Source organism: Trachemys scripta, chromosome 6 (assembly GCF_013100865.1).
Source record: "Trachemys scripta elegans isolate TJP31775 chromosome 6, CAS_Tse_1.0, whole genome shotgun sequence".
NCBI lineage: Eukaryota > Metazoa > Chordata > Testudines > Emydidae > Trachemys > Trachemys scripta.
Window position 1 is genome coordinate 87,448,148 of NC_048303.1, and position 16,027 is coordinate 87,464,174.

Here is a 16,027-nt window from a genome sequence, read left to right on the forward strand (position 1 = left end):
GCTTAGCTTACTATGGAAGGAGTGGAAGGACAAAGATTTGCTCTTGTGGTTCTGATAATAAACCAAGCTCATCAGCTTCCAGAGGAGCAGTTTTACATTCTGCAGTGAGCACTAAAGAAGAAGAAAACCAGACTTCCACATTAAGTGGCTTGCATCAACCTAATGATGCAACAAATGGAAGGAGAGATCATTAATTCAGAGATCGTCTGGAGTAAACCATCAAGGAAAAGAACAAGAAACAATTATCACAAATCCAAAAACGGAGAGAATGTATGAGACAAACCTGTATTTCAGAATTAGATCATAGACTACTTGAGGATCTGACTCTTCCTGAGACACAAAAATTCTAGTATGTTATGAGTTGGGCACAATTGTTCCTTAGTAAATCTCAGCAAGCAGCTCATAGGCTGAAATTTTCACAGTTATCTCAAGGACTTATTTTGTCTCAAGGCAATGAAAGTGAAATAGCACTAAGTAGCAGGAAGAAAGAAACCAGACGCTCTCATAGTTTTTTGTCACAATCGACAGATGATTTTAAGCTCGATGCACATGCTAATATTTGCAGCCTTTCTTGAATCTTTGAAGTTAACCAAGAGCATACAAAGAGGTGCATTTCTCTTGATCGTTTAGGAGGTTACCCCTGAAAACAAATGTTTCTATAACATTCAGGCTAATAACGATAAGAGAAAGACAATAATTAGGAACAAGAGACAAAGAAGGGACCCTGAGATCTCCCTGGATATTTTGGGCCAACTTGCATTTGCTGATGAAACCTGGAACAGCAAAGAAAAATCAAATTTTCAAAATATAGGTGAGAAAGATATGTGGTCAGAGATACATAGTGTCCTGCCACAACCTCAATTTGTGTGAGACTGACAATTATTCAAGTAAAACCACAGAGGCTCCATGTGAAGATCTTAGTACTTATTTTGGGGCTCCCCTAGTTGATAGCTCAGATGAGGAATGTCCAGAAAGAATTGTGAAAACAAAGAGATCAAATAGGTCTGGTGCTGAGATCAAGGAGCACAAAAAATCTTCAAACAGCATATTTTCATTTAAAGGAAAAATATAAAATATTTGAGTTCTGCTGTGCTGGGACGTAGTATTGCCTCCGTGAGGAAGATGTACAGCTATTGAAAATGGACTGTGGGAGAAAAGCATGTAGAGAAAAAAGTGATGATTGCCAAAAGATATGCTGGGATGATAAACCACTATTATAGTCAGACCATGATATTAGTGTTTTGGATAAATATTATTTTTATTTGGATCAATTAAATAAGGCCAGATGTCTTCATCCCAAAAGAGAGACACCAGCCATTTTCTTCCTGAGAATTCAGTGGATTCTCTAAAGAGGAAAAAACTGTCAAACATCTTGAGGGTAAGGTGGTTGTGCAAGAGGAGACTGAAGAAACGCACAGTGATTGTGGGGCTACTGAACTAAGCTCTGTTAACATAAAAGCTGATGCCATAGAACAAGAGAATAGCCATCTTGAAGAACAGGAGACATCTGAAGGAGAATCTACTTTCAGAAGTGGTTTTATGAAAATTTTGGATAATCTTGAGTTGAATAGTAAAACAAAGCTGGGGAAAAAACAAGTTTCAATAGGCAAAGAAATTTTTCACATTTGCTAAATTATGCATTTTCATTATACAAAATATACAAACATTGCTTATGACTACATGGGGAAACCTCTGTGTTCATGTAGGGTACCTGAAAAGCTCGGGTCCATCTTTTGGAGCCCAGGTTATTGAAAGCATCATTTCTTTTGAAAGTTTATTTTTATTCATTTATTTTTGTATTTATTATCTTTTATGGGAAATAAAATAAGATTTATAAAACCTCCAGTTTAATTATCTGAAGAAAGTATTCACCAATTACTCAGTTCCATCAGAACTTTTTGCCCCTGTCTTCACAGACAAGGTCAGCTCCCAGACTACTGCACTGGGCAGCACAGTATGGGGAGGAGGTGACCAGCCCTCTGTGGAGAAAGAAGTGGTTCAGGACTATTTAGAAAAGCTGGACGAGCACAAGTCCATGGGGCCGGATGCAGTGCATCCGAGGGTGCTAAAGGAGTTGACGGATGTGATTGCAGAGCCATTGGCCATTATCTTTGAAAACTCATGGTGAACGGGGGAGGTCCAGGATGACTGGAAAAAGGCTAATGTAGTGCCCATCTTTAAAAAAGGGAAGGAAGAGGATCCAGGGAACTACAGGCCAGTCAGCCTCACTTCAGGCAGGGCCGGCTTTAGGCCGATTCAGCCGATTCGGCTGAATTGGGCCCCGCGCCAAGAGGGCCCCGCGCTAGAGCTGTTCACCCCGCCCCCAGCTCACTTCCCTCTCCTCCCCAGCCCTGCACGCCCCGCCCCCTCCCCTGCTTCCCGCGAATCAGAGATTCGCGGGAAGTCTGAGACTAAGCAGCAGGGGCGGGCCGGCCGGCAGCACGAGGTAAGCTGGGGTGGGGGCGGGAGAAGGGCTCCGGGGAGGCGCGGCCCGTTCCTGCAGGCCCCAGCACGGCCCCCGTGGCCCGGCTNGGGCCTCCCCGGCCCCCCCCCGGCGGCTCGGCTCGGGCCCCCCCCGGCCCCCCCCGGCGGCGCGGCTCGGCTCGGGTCCTGGGGGCGGGGCTTGCAGCAAGCCCCGCCCCCAGGAATCGGGCCCCGCTCTTGCTAAAGCCGGCCCTGACTTCAGGCCCTGGAAAAATCATGTAGTAGGTTCTCAAGGAATCAATTTTGAAGCACTTCAAGGAGAGGAAAGTGATCAGGAACAGTCAGCATGGATTCACCAAGGGCAAGTCATGCCTGACTAACTTAATTGCCTTCTATGATGAGATAACTGGCTCTGCGGATGAGGGGAAAGCAGTGGACGTGTTATTCCTTGAGGTTAGCAAAGCTTTTGATACGGTCTCCCACAGTATTCTTACCAGTACGTTAAAGAAGTATGGGCTGGATGAATGGACTATAAGGTGGATAGAAAGCTGGCTAGATCATTGGGCTCAATGGGTAGTGATCAATGGCTCCACGTCTCATTGGCAGCCAGTATCAAACGGAGTGCCCCAAGGGTTGGTCCTGGGGCCGGTTTTGTTCAATATCTTCATTAATGATCTGGGACACATAAGGGTAACAGCTTGAAAGTGCTGCTTGACCTAGTCCATGGAGCCCAGGGGCATATAAGGAGAGTCAGCTTGAAAGTGCTGCTTCATCCAGCCCAGTGAGTCCAGAGACATATAAGGGATCAGCTTGACAGTGCTGATTGACCCGGTCCGCTCAGACTTGCTCTGTTAATGTGTTTATAGGTAAACTGATGACTCAAGGTTTTTCTTTAGACTACACAATAGGAGCTGATCACTCTTGGCTATGGGTGGTGTTTTCTTCCAGGGAGCTCACAATACAAGTAGGCTGCTTCAGTATTTGGATATCAATTAAGGATTCATTACTAGAATTGGCCTGATAACTGCTGAGCTGGGTGTGTGTGCAGGCGTAGGTTCATTAGCATCTGGAGCAGAGATTCCCAGGATGCAGTGCTTCCCTGCTTTTTCTGGTCCCAGAATTCAATGTGGTTCTCTGTTCTCCATTCTGTATGTAAATTGAGATCATTAGAGAATATTTTACCTTTGACAGGACACAATACTGGATCCCTCCTGTATCCCACTTGATGCTTCCCTCCATTCAGTAATTTGCTGTTTATTTTTTGTTCCTTCAGTCAGTTTTCATTCATGTGACTTTCCTCTAAATCCAAACAAATTTGAATGAACTTTGTGTATAATCTGTCATGAGAGAGTATATCAATTGCTTTATTAAAATCAGCATTTTAATATGTATGTGTGTATTTCCTAATTGAACTTCTAAATGAACATTAATGCTTTAAAACAACTCTATTTATACAGTTGGCTCTCTATATTTTTCCCAATTTGTTAACAAGGGCAAGCAGTAATAATTCTTACTAACATTGAAGGAATAAAGATTCAATAAGCACTTGTAGTATACTTCCATGTACATGTATTAATTTGCCCTACAGTAACTTAATGAGGAGAAATTAAATAAAGTCTCCTCTTGAAATAAGGCTAATGTTATCAGAGTTCTTGTGCACACACATGAGAGGTGTGAACATCTGACTCAAGCTCTCTGCCTTCATTTTCCAAATTACCCAAAGGAATGCAGTGATATTGGAGGTGATCTGATTAATAATTTGTGATGTAAATGTCTGATAATGAAAGGGATGATTCCACACATGATTGAATTCAGATATTCTCCTAATAATACTTTAGTGGGAGGAATCTGCATACAGTTCTTTTTAACAGCCACTAAAAATTTCTAAACCAGACAAGTTAACTGAAAAATTTTTTGAGAGTCTTCCTTGGATATGAATAATAGGTTTTGTAGACTTTTTAATTGGTTCATAAGATTTATCACATGGCTATCACCATGGTTCCATGTTCTTTGATACGACTCTGCAGCTTATCAAATGTTTATGCTCTCTACATATGTTGTACATTATATATTTAAATTAATGTGTCTAATATGTTTAATAAAATAGTAGTGGTATGATTTCAGTTACATGTTTGTCTTCCATTTACTGGGTGCTGTAGTGCCAAACCTATTCACTACATTTGTTAATCCACAGTATTAAATAACATATTATTAGCCTCTGATGATGGGCAAGTGGAAATAAAGAAATATACTATTCCATCAATTTTTTGTTTGCCTGATCTAGATCACAATGTGTACAAAGACCAGTGTCATCTGATATAGGCAAGAAGATAATCTATATATATCAAAATATTCAGCCTTCAGGTATGTGAATCAATAACCACTAAATGTGACCACATCTCTCAAACTGAATGTGTTGCAGATTCTACGGAGAAGATATATCTACGATATGCCAAAGTAAATTAATATTTTAAATATCATGAAAATATGTATTAGTGGTTTGATGCAAGTATAGCATGTAACTTTTGATAGTGAAGAGGGAGGGGGAGTTTAGCTAGACTCCAGAATCTGAACTTTCTTCTGAAATAGCACATGTAATTGTATTTTAAGGGATCAAATCTATTTCTAATTTTTTAGATTTTTAATTAAAAACACAGATGAAAAGTCACCCTTTTCAGTAAAGGGAGAAATGGTCTGCTATTATGGGGATTTAAGGTGCACCCCCAACATTTCCTTCCTGTCATCTTCTCCTCGTCCTTGTGAGAAAAGTGATGTGTTAGAGATGGATAATAGTCACTAGGGCTGAAATTCTGGTATCCACCATGACTCTTCTCAAATCCCAAGTAAACAGGCTTTGCATAGGAAGGACAAATATGGAGGCTGAGAAAGATGGAATCCTCCTTTCTTCCAGCCCAGAGGCTGGACTTGGAGTGTTTGCCCAGCCAGCCTGTATCCATTACCATATCCTGGGGTCTAGTAACAGACATAGTTTGCTACATCCTCACTGTGCAGGATTTGTGGCCACTAGGTCTGCAGAATTTTGGACCCATTGACCTGTACCAATTACAGACCCCCCTACAGTGCTTTACCCTTTGGACTTCTTTATGGAGAGCCACCACGAAGCTTGGCTCCAGAGTGTTCAGGGGGCTGCAGCAGAACCTGTGGATATTTTTTGGCAGTTTTGATATATTCATGATCAGATCTAGAGCCCCCCTGCTTATTCTTTTTTTGGGGGGGATTACACACACTGTGCTTTCCATGGCCCTGTACTAGGCACGGGGAGTTTCACCTGAGAAGAATAATTTAGAAGGCAATTAAAAATGTGGAAGATTTACTTATCCACTTAACTTTGGGACTGAATGATACCCTCCTCCACTCTTCTGGTCAGCAAGACGGATGGTGCTCCCCTCTTCCTTGACCTCATCCAGCTGCTTCATGCTCTTTCTTAGGTTCATAGACTCGAAGGCTAGAAGAGGGACCATTGACCTCCTGTATAACATAGACCATGGAACGTCCCCAAAATAATTCCTAGAGCAGATCTTTTAGAAAAATATCGGATCTCGATCTAAAAATTGTCAGTGATGGAGAATCCTTCACAACACTTGGTAAATTGTTCCAATGTTGAATTACTCTCACTATTAAAAATGTAAGCCTTATTTCCAGAATGTATCTAGCTTCAGTGGCCAGCCATTTGATCGCGTTACACTTTTCTCTGCTATAGCGAAGAGCCCATTATTAAACGTTTGATCCCCATGTAGGTATTTATAAACTGTAATCAAGTAACCTCTTAACCTTCTCTTTGTTAAGCTAAATAGACTGAGCTCCTTGAGTCTGTCACTATAAGGCATGTGTTCTAATCATTTAATCGTTGTGGTGCCTTTTCTCTGAATCCTTTTCAATTTATCAATATCCATCTTGAATTGTGGATACCAGAAGTGGACATAGTATTCCAGCAGTAGTTGTACCAGTGCCAAGAACAGAGGTAAAATAATCTCTTTACTCTTTCTCGAGATTCGCCTGTTATTGCATCCAAGGATCACATTGGTCCTTTTGGCGACAGCATCACACTGGGAGCTCATGGTCAGCTGATTATCCACTACAGCCCCCAACTCTTTTTCAGAGGCACTGCTTTCCATAATAGAGTCCCCCATCCTGTAAATATGACCTAAATTCTTTGTTCGTAGATGTATACATTTACATTTAGCCATATTAAAACGCATATTGTTCGTTTGCACCCAGTTTACCAGATCACTTTTATAGGTGACCTGTCCATTTCATGATTTACCACTCCCCCAATTTTTGTGTCATCTGCAAACTTTAGCCTTAATTATTTTATGGTTTCTTCCAGGTAATTAAAAAAAGTGTTAGGGCCAAGAACTGATCCCTGTAGGATCCCACTAGAAACACATCTGTTCAATGGGGATCCCCTGTTTACAATTACAGTTTGAGGCCTATCAGTTAGCTAGCTTTTAATCCATTTAATGTGTGCCATGTTAATTTTATAGCTTTCTAGTTTTTTAATCAAAGTATCATGTAGTACCTTACAGAAGTTTAAACATATTACATCAACACAATTCCCTTTATCAAACAAACTTGGAATCTCATCAAAAAAAGATATCACATTAGCTTGACTGGATCTGTTTTTCATAAACCCATGTTGATTGGTATTAATAAATTATCGAGTTCTGTATCAGCTCTTCCATTATTTTTCCTGGATTGATGTCAGACTCACAGGTCTATAACTATCCAGGTCTGCCCATTTACCCATGCTGAATAGAGGGGAATAATCACTTCCCTCGATCTGCTGGCAATGCTCCTACTTATACAACCCAAAATGCCGTTAGCCTTCTTGGCAACAAGGGCACACTGCTGACTCATATCCAGCTTCTCATCCACTGTAACCCCTAGGTCCTTTTCTGCAGAACTGTTGCATAGCCACTCGGTCCCTAGTCTGTAGCAGTGCATGGGATTCTTCTGTCCTAAGTGCAGGACTCTGCACTTGTCCTTGTTGAACTTCATCAGATTTCTTTTGGCCCAATCCTCTAATTTGTCTCGGTCCCTCTGTATCCTATACCTACCCTCCAGCATATCTACCACTCCTCCCAGTTTAGTGTCATCTGCAAATTTTCCCTCTCCTACCCCTCTGTCCGTTTTGTAGGGTGGGCCCTTAAAGGGGCAATAACCCCTTTTTCTTCCAGATCCACTCTCTGTGGTGAGCACATTTTCTGAAAATTTGAGAGTATACATTAGATTAGTCCCTGCTTAGGAGCTATGTGTCATATAATGTCAACTGACATTAACTATGGAAGCATTACTGGGTTTATATTTTAAACAGTAAGAATAATCAATTTCTCCACTCTATGGAGGATATATGAGCTTATTGGACCAGCCAAGTGGCCTAGTGTCAGTACAGTATATTCAGGTTCATTTATCAATAAGGATCCTCAACCCTTGGTCAATATGGACTAAGAGTCTTTGTTGCTGTCTACTCATACTTTTCAGTAGTCTGCTTTTATTAGAAGTTGATCATAAATTACATGTTGATAGCCTCTAGGCTATTAGATGTCGCTGTTTTTGTAGTGCTCTTCCAGGAGTAGGATGTTTAAATCTTCATTGCAGTTACAGTCTGAAATCCCTTTTATATCCTTAAATACCTCAGTTGTCTCTCTCGCCATAGAGTCTGTAGTGGGATGTAGAGCTGGTCAGAAATTTTTCAACAAAAGGAAATTCCCTTGAGCCCAATATTCCATAGGCTGAGAATGAAATCCTGGCCCCATTGAAGTCAATGTCAAAGCTCCTGTGGACTTCAGTGGAGCCAGGATTTCACCCTGAGAATATAAGTACACGAGAGTTCTGTGTGGTTTTGTGGGGGCAAAACACTCAGAGTACAAGAATGACTGCTGATATGTAAGCCTTTTCTGTTGGGCATTACATTGTTTCCATAGAGTCCGCTGTAAGAGTTTAGCTAACAGTGACTTCCCTGAGGAGGGGTCTGAGGAGCTTGTTCCATGGAATGTCTGTCTCAGTGAAATTGTGTGTGCCCCTAACTACTGCTTTGAAAGGGTCTGTAGCTATGTGGCTAAACATCCAATTTCTACAGCAGGGCTCTGTAGAGGCAGTGCACCCTGAAAATAAGAGTTTTTATCAGAAAGCAACCTCTTTTTACATATTTGATTTTCTACTGTATGTGTTCATGAGCTTTCTATAGTATGATAGTCTTACATCATTTCTTGTTATCTCAATAGCTCAGTGAAAGACTCACTGAGAAAATAATACCCAGATTTATATGTTGTTAAACTTCTTTCCTGTTTTGCTTGACTGGCTTTTGGTCTGCAGGAAAACTGATTATGAGACATGATCCTATCAGTAGATATCTGCATAAAATTTGCTTCGGTACATAAAGTGCATAGCCTCATGATGAGTGCACAAATTAGACTTTCAATTTAGATCTGTTACATAAGTTGGTATGGTGCCAGAAATCCATCCAATATTAACAATGCAAATATGCTGGAGATATGCTAAAAATGCCCACCAGGCCCATTTCTCAATTAACCTCTGTATTTACTCTAAATGTGTCCCTACTGGAAATGTTTCAGGGTCATGAAGGGATGAATGCTCAAGAAATGTTCAATTCAGTAGGACTACTTGTTTCCTTAAAATTAGGCATGTGTTCAAGTACCTTGCTTAATCAAGGTCTAATGGATTTGAGGCAGGGGTTCGTCCTTATTTCTGGTGATAAGGAGTACTACAGTTCAGGGCAACTGCACCTGTTTTCCCTCCCAAGGTCCACCAAGAGCCTCCACTCTAGGCTCCTGGTTCCTCAGCTGTCACCTCTCTTGGGTAGAGACCCACATCTCTCTCCCTTCTGACCAGGGTTTTCCAGGTTGCACAGATTCCTGCCTACACTGTGATATTCCCGGCAAGTCTGACTGCCTAAACAGGTCAGATTTGCACTTTGCTTTCTCTTCAGAAGGCTACGAACAATGTAATTGCCAATAGTTATGAGTTACCACACAGCTTATTATAAGCAAGCACGGTTATTCGTAAGGTGAAAGCATTACAGAGAAACCATATTGAAACAATAAAAAACCTACAATTTACAGAGATCACAAAGGCTCTGGTGGGAGAGTCAGTCCTTCAAACCCCTCATAGGATTTTTTTCTGTGGCTATCGGTTCATAACAGCCTTAGGTCAGGCAAGAACATGCATGAATAGATCAGTCTTTCCTTTATGCAGTTTGGGTCTTTGATCTTTACTTCATGTGACAGGTAATCAGCAAACAAAGGCCTGCTCCTCAGAGCAGTTTAAAAAGGCAGGGTGTTTGCATAACCTGGGGTGGAGAATTTGGGTTCACTCCATAACACTTGACTTTGAATTATGCAATTTACTCTGTATTACACAATTTCAACTGCACAAATTACATTTTATGTGATTATATTCTGTTCATTTACACAGTGTTTAAAATACAAAATGAAGAATATTGATGCAAAAAATGTACCAAACAATTGTAATTTTAAAAGAAACAGTGGGGACCTTAAACATTGTTGACCTTATGTGTTTGGTATATATTTCTGTGGTTCAACACTTCTCTGATCTGATCTAATCTTGGAACCCTAACATGCAGCATAAACACAGTATAACAGCATAACACATGTGAACGGGAGCAGCTTCCACACAAAGAGGTGTGGATAATTTTCCTGTAATGTCAGAACGAAGAGAGAGATTTCAGGTGGCCTCAATATGTTCTCAAGCCATGATTGTCCCTGAAGGAAAATGCCCAGGTGAGAATCCAGGAAATCTTCCAACATATTTCCTGCTGCTTTTGCAAAAATCTCTCCCAAGCTAGCTAAGGCTGAGTTCCATTCAGAGAGTCCAATATAGACTCATCAGCCAGCTGGGTATCTGGAGACATGTTTGGTTGCATTGATGCGAAACGGGACTCTCTGACCATGAAGAAAGGACCTAGAGCTTGCGAGGATGAAAGTGAAGAGATACCAATTATTTCCTAGCAGAGAAGCCGTTCAGCCTCAGTGCTGGCAAGAGGACCCAAGTGGAATGAGAAAGTTTTCAACTATAGGACAAACTCACAAAGAAGTTTAGAAATTAAAATACCAACCTTTTTAAAAAATACTAAGTGAAATCAATTAAAATTTTATACATGATTTAAAATGAGATGCAGTGGAATTTTTAAAACTGTTGCTACTATTTATTTCATTTTTGCATTTTTAGATACTGTTACAAGTCTTGTAAAATTATATTTGTCAGTTTACTACTTATTTATTGCTCTTATTTATGTATTTATCATAGTTTTGTATTATTTATAAATAAAGTATTATTTTATACAAAATGGGAACCTATAGTGGTAGTGATTTGTATTAAATACCTATTTAACCAAACCAAACCAAAACAAGAAAGAGAATAAAAAAAACAAACCTGTAATTGTTCAGCCTTAAAGCCCCAACTCCAGAGAGTACTCATGCATGTGACTAACAAAGTATATGACCCATCCCAGTGATGTTAGTGCTTCATTTTGGGAACATACTTAAATATATTTATGACTCAGTGTTCCAGTTTGCAGAACTTCCATATTAAAATAAATAGTTACTGAATGATAATTAGTCTTTCCATTCTACCAGACCACGCACCACACCTGAACTCTAACTCCTTTTCCTCTTTTACCAGGTTACTTGTCCCCCTAAAAACTTGTCAATTTGGATGTTTGGTGTAATAGATAGTTGTGTTGGAAGAAGCTAGATTGGTGCCCTCCTCCCCACTAATCAAGATTGAATGCACCCCTTAACACAAACCAATTGTTAGTTTGTAATTAGCCTACCCATACCCCATCAATCAGGTTATGTGCATTCACATACCCTCTCTTCACCCCAGAAGAATAGCATGGTTCCCATGGGAGGTCATGTCAAAGAGGCTGAACCTGCATTCACAAAGCTAGCAAGGTGGTGTGGATTAGCTTTACAACTCATTTTAGTAGGAAGATTTGGTTTCTGCCAAACTGACTTGAAGCTACCACTGTCTAAGGGAAGGTTAAAATGGTGTGCCATATATATTCCTTCCTTCACCCATCCACCATTGCATTTAAAGACATTGTTATGTGGGACTCCATGAGTAAACTTGAACACATTGAAGTTTATTATGCATAACAGAATACTTGCTCACTGTTATTGTACAATGTTTTTATTGTAACATGTTGAATGTATTCAGTGTGGTAAACAAACATACAATACCTCCTAGTGCCATTAGGAAAGCTTTGGGAGTGCTGGTCTCTCGTTGTTACTGCAAGGTGCCTGTTGAAGCAGGAGTTTAAAGTGGGGAAAGTCCACCACACCATCTATCACAGATAGTTCTCCACCAGGCTGTTTTAAAACAATTAGTATCACACATACTCTCAGCTACCCCGGAGGTTTTGTCCTTGATTCCGCTTGTAAATCCTGGTTGATAAAAGTGGGTAGGTTACAGGGATTTGGATCCTGCTACTGAAGGTCACCTGTATGCCATAGTCCAGTGTTTCAGACAAAGGGAAAAGAAAATGAAAGCAGCTCGTATCCTGTAACTGCTTGTTCAAGAGGACTATTTTTATAACTTGAACAAATCCAAATCAACAGTTCAGATACTAATACAGAATAGGAGACAGTAAAACAAGATTAGAGGAGAGAAGAGGTGGTAGACATGACTAAATTGTACAAAGGACTGCACACTGCCTTTAAGTTATACTCTGCCAGCCAGGGAAATCTGATGCTTCACTCACTACTCATGCACTTTATTTCCTTTCCAGTTATGTACTGTATACCATAGCTCACAGTGCCAGTAATCTGGCTATAATCATTTGAGCACAATTTTTTTGTATCTTATTTGGGCGTAGGTAGGGTTTTTTGTAGAGAAACAACAATGGTTCAAGGGAGAGCACTAGATTTGTTTATGGGTAAACTGACGATTCAGGGGTTTCCTTTAGGCTAAACAATAGGAGCTGATCACTCTCTTGGCTATGGGTGGTGGTTTTCTTCCAGGGAGCTCACAATGCAACAAGACTGCTTCAGTATTTTGGATATCAATCGAGGATTCATTATTAGAATTGGTCTGATAACAGCTGAGCTGGGTGTGGGCAGATGTAGGTTCACTAAGATCTGGAGCAGAGATCGCCCATGATGCAGTGCTTCCCTGCTTTTCTGGTCCCAGAGTTCAGTGCGGTTCTCTGTTCTCCATTCTGTATGCTAATGGAGATGCCTTAATCTTGTCAGGAGGGGTCTAGGTGTGTCTCCCAACGCCCTTCACTGCTCTCTGCAGGTCTTTTCTCTCATCCGTTTTGGTTCAAGCAGAGACTGGGGGAGGGGGGTGGGCATCTTTCATGAGTCATACAGGCTAGATACTGCACCCTGGTTCCCCAAGAACACAGCACTTCCCGGTACACGAACAGCACATGGGGTAAATACTTGTCCCAGTCCTGTGGGTGCTGGTTCATAAAGGTTTTCAGCGTCCTCTTCACCAGCCTGTCGGACTGAGGGTGATAGGCTGAGGCCCAGGTGTGTCGGACCCCACACAAGCACCGGAGCAGAGTTGACGTGAAATTGGAGCCCTGGTCTGTAAGGACCTCCTTGGGGAACCCCACACTGAAAACAGTCAGCAGTGCATCTGCCACAGTGTCTGCCTTGATAGAGGACAAGGCCATTGCCTCAGGATAGCGAGTAGGGAAATCTACCACCACCAGAATATATATATATTTTTCCCTGTCCGAGTTGCCTTGCTGAGGCAATGCTTTGTGAATGCTGAGGAGTCCCACTATGTCCACAGCCCCCTTCTGGAAAGGCTCCTCTGAGGGGCAGGGGCCTCAAAGCTGCTTTTCCCCTTGTCCTGGGCCTTCCCCACCCTCTGGCAGGGATCGCAGGTCCTGCAGTAATGCTGGACGGCATCAAAGATCCTGGGCCAGTAAAAGTTCTGTAGCAGCGTCTGCCTGGTGGGCTGGATTCCTTGGTGTCCTGAGAGAGGGACCTCATGGGCCAAGTACAGTAGCCTGCGGCAGTACTTCTGGGGAACTACTAGCTGTTTCCAGATCCCCCACAGTTCCACTTCCTCTGGGGGAGCCCATTCCTGGTACAGGAATCCCTTCTCCCACAGGAATCTTTCCCGGCAGCCTTCCCGCAGGGGTTTCGCCATGCTGTGGATCCTTCCGCAGCTCGGCCTAGAATTCAGCAGCTGGGGAAGGGATGGGGACCTGCTCCCTCTCAGTGGCTGGGTCCAAGGCTGCAGCCCTGCCAAGTCCTGTCCCCAGTGTCTCTTTTCCCAGCGGGGTAGGGACCTACATCCCTGGCAGGGCACCGCCTCCGGTGTCAGGGCAGAGTGCCCTTCACTGGATCTGGCTACGGGTGATGATTAGGGTGCTCTGGGTTTCGCCTGGCCAATCTGCCAGGTCACCCCACATCAGCACCTTGGTTGGCAACTGATAGTGCACCCCCATATCTTTGGGCCCCTCCTTAGCTCCCCATTTCATATGTACCCTCGCCTTGGGTACCTTAAACAGGGGCCCGCACACGTCCATCGGGGTTAGGTAGGAGTTGGGCACCACCCAGTGTGGGGCCACCACCTCTGGCTACGCCAGCGTCACCCCAGCGCCTGTGTCCCAGTACCCAGTGACCTGCTTCCCATCCACCTCCAGGGGAATGAGGCATTCGCTCCTCAGGGGCTGCCACACACCCACCCTGTAGACGTAGACAGAACTTTGAATCCAGAGCATCAAGCCACCCCGAAGGAGCTGGCCTGGGAGACTCCTCCCTCTTGGGCCATTGCTAAACTGCCAGCCCCTCCTGCCTGGGGAGCCAGCCCCTCTTCCAGTTGGGCTCCCACCCAGTTAACCCTTTGAGGGCTTGATTTGCTCATCCTGTCCCTGAGCTTTTGGCACCAAGCCCATCTGTGGCCCCTCTGCCCACAGTAATTACACCTCAGGTCCCGTTGGTCCCCTGGAGCCAGTCAGTCAGCTCCGGTATTGGCTGTGCATCTCAGGAGGGATTTATCCAAGACTCCCTTTAGGGAAGCCCCTGGGTGGACCCCCCCACCCCTTCTGCACTGATGTGGGCCTGTCCAACTGGGATTCCATTCCATATCCCGACCTGCTGTCTACAAACTTGTCAGCCAGCAGCCCTGCGTGGTGCAGGTCCTTTCGCCTCTTGTCCACGAACCACGTCCTCAGGTCAGGGGGACAGAGTTCATATATTCGCTCCAGCCCTATTCATTCAATCGCATCCTCCTTGGTCTGAGCCCTGGCCCCATTCACCCACTTGCAGGTGTATTTCCCGCATCAGCATGACCAGTTCCAAATAGGTCATCCCCTGGGTCTTCTGCACGATCCAGAACCTTTTCCTGTATGCCTCTGGTGTCAGCTCAAACTTGTGAAGCAGGGTTTGTTTGAACAGTTCATAGTCCCCTGCTTCCACCTCATCCATCTGACTGAATATCTCTATGGCTTTGGGACCCAGTAAGGGGGGGAGATGCTGAAGCCTGTCTGCAGGGTCAACTTGGTGCACATTGCAGGCCTTCTCAAAGGCAGTGAGGAAGGCATCTAGATCATTCCCTTCCTTAAACTGAGGCAGCACTTTTATATCCATTCCCTGTGGGCTTAGCCACGCTGGGCCCATCCCCACTCACCACGGTAGGGGTGTCTCTGCTTCTCAGCTCTGCCATCACCAGTTCATGCTTCCTGTGTCTCTCATGGTCCTGCTGTTCCTTCTCATGGTCCTCCAGCTCTTTCAGTTTCAGTCCCGTTTCCAACTCCAACCATTTCAGCTCCACCAATGGGGAACTCAGTCGGGAAGATCCCCTGCTGGTCGGGTAGATGGATTCTGGGGCTGCCTGGCTGCTTTCAGCCCCTCCCGCATCCCTGGTTGGGTTGGTAACTGGGATGACCCCTGGGGCTGCCTAGCTGTTCCCAGCCTCTCTTGCAACCCTAGCTGGGTCAGGAACTAGCTCCTTAGAGTGATCATTCTCTTCCAACTGGGCAATCAGCTGTGCCTTGGTGAATTTTCCAGTGCACAGCCCTCTCGCTCGCACTGTCTCAATCTGCACAGCTCTACAATGTCCTACTTAAGGAGATGGTTATAGGCCATCTCCATGCTGTTCCCAAAGGGTCATGGACTCACAGGCCTGTGTTCTCTCAGCTCTCCACCATCCCTGGAAGGAACACCTTCAGTGCGACAGCCCTTCTCGGGGGTCTACTCTCGGGGGTTAAGCCGGAGGCTCTTCCGCTTCCTGGAACTGCACCTCTCAGAGCCTCCAGCATGCCCGTCTCTTGCTAATCCCCCTTTGTTTTACTGCTCCCCAGTCACTTACTGCAGGATGCTCTGTCCACAGCATGCAGTTTGATCCCACCACTGCCACCCTTGTCATGGAGTCAATGGGAAATGCTCTGGAACTACTCCATACAAAGCCACTCAGGACTCTGGGGGAGCATGCCTCCTCTCTTTGAGCATACTGTCTCCAGGGCAAGAAGTTTACACAGCTTCAACTTTCCTGGGTCTGACCTTGGAGCATTCAATATCCCCTTTTCACACCGTGCACTTCCCACAGCGAGTCCGTACAGGTGGGACTTCTGGGGAATCCA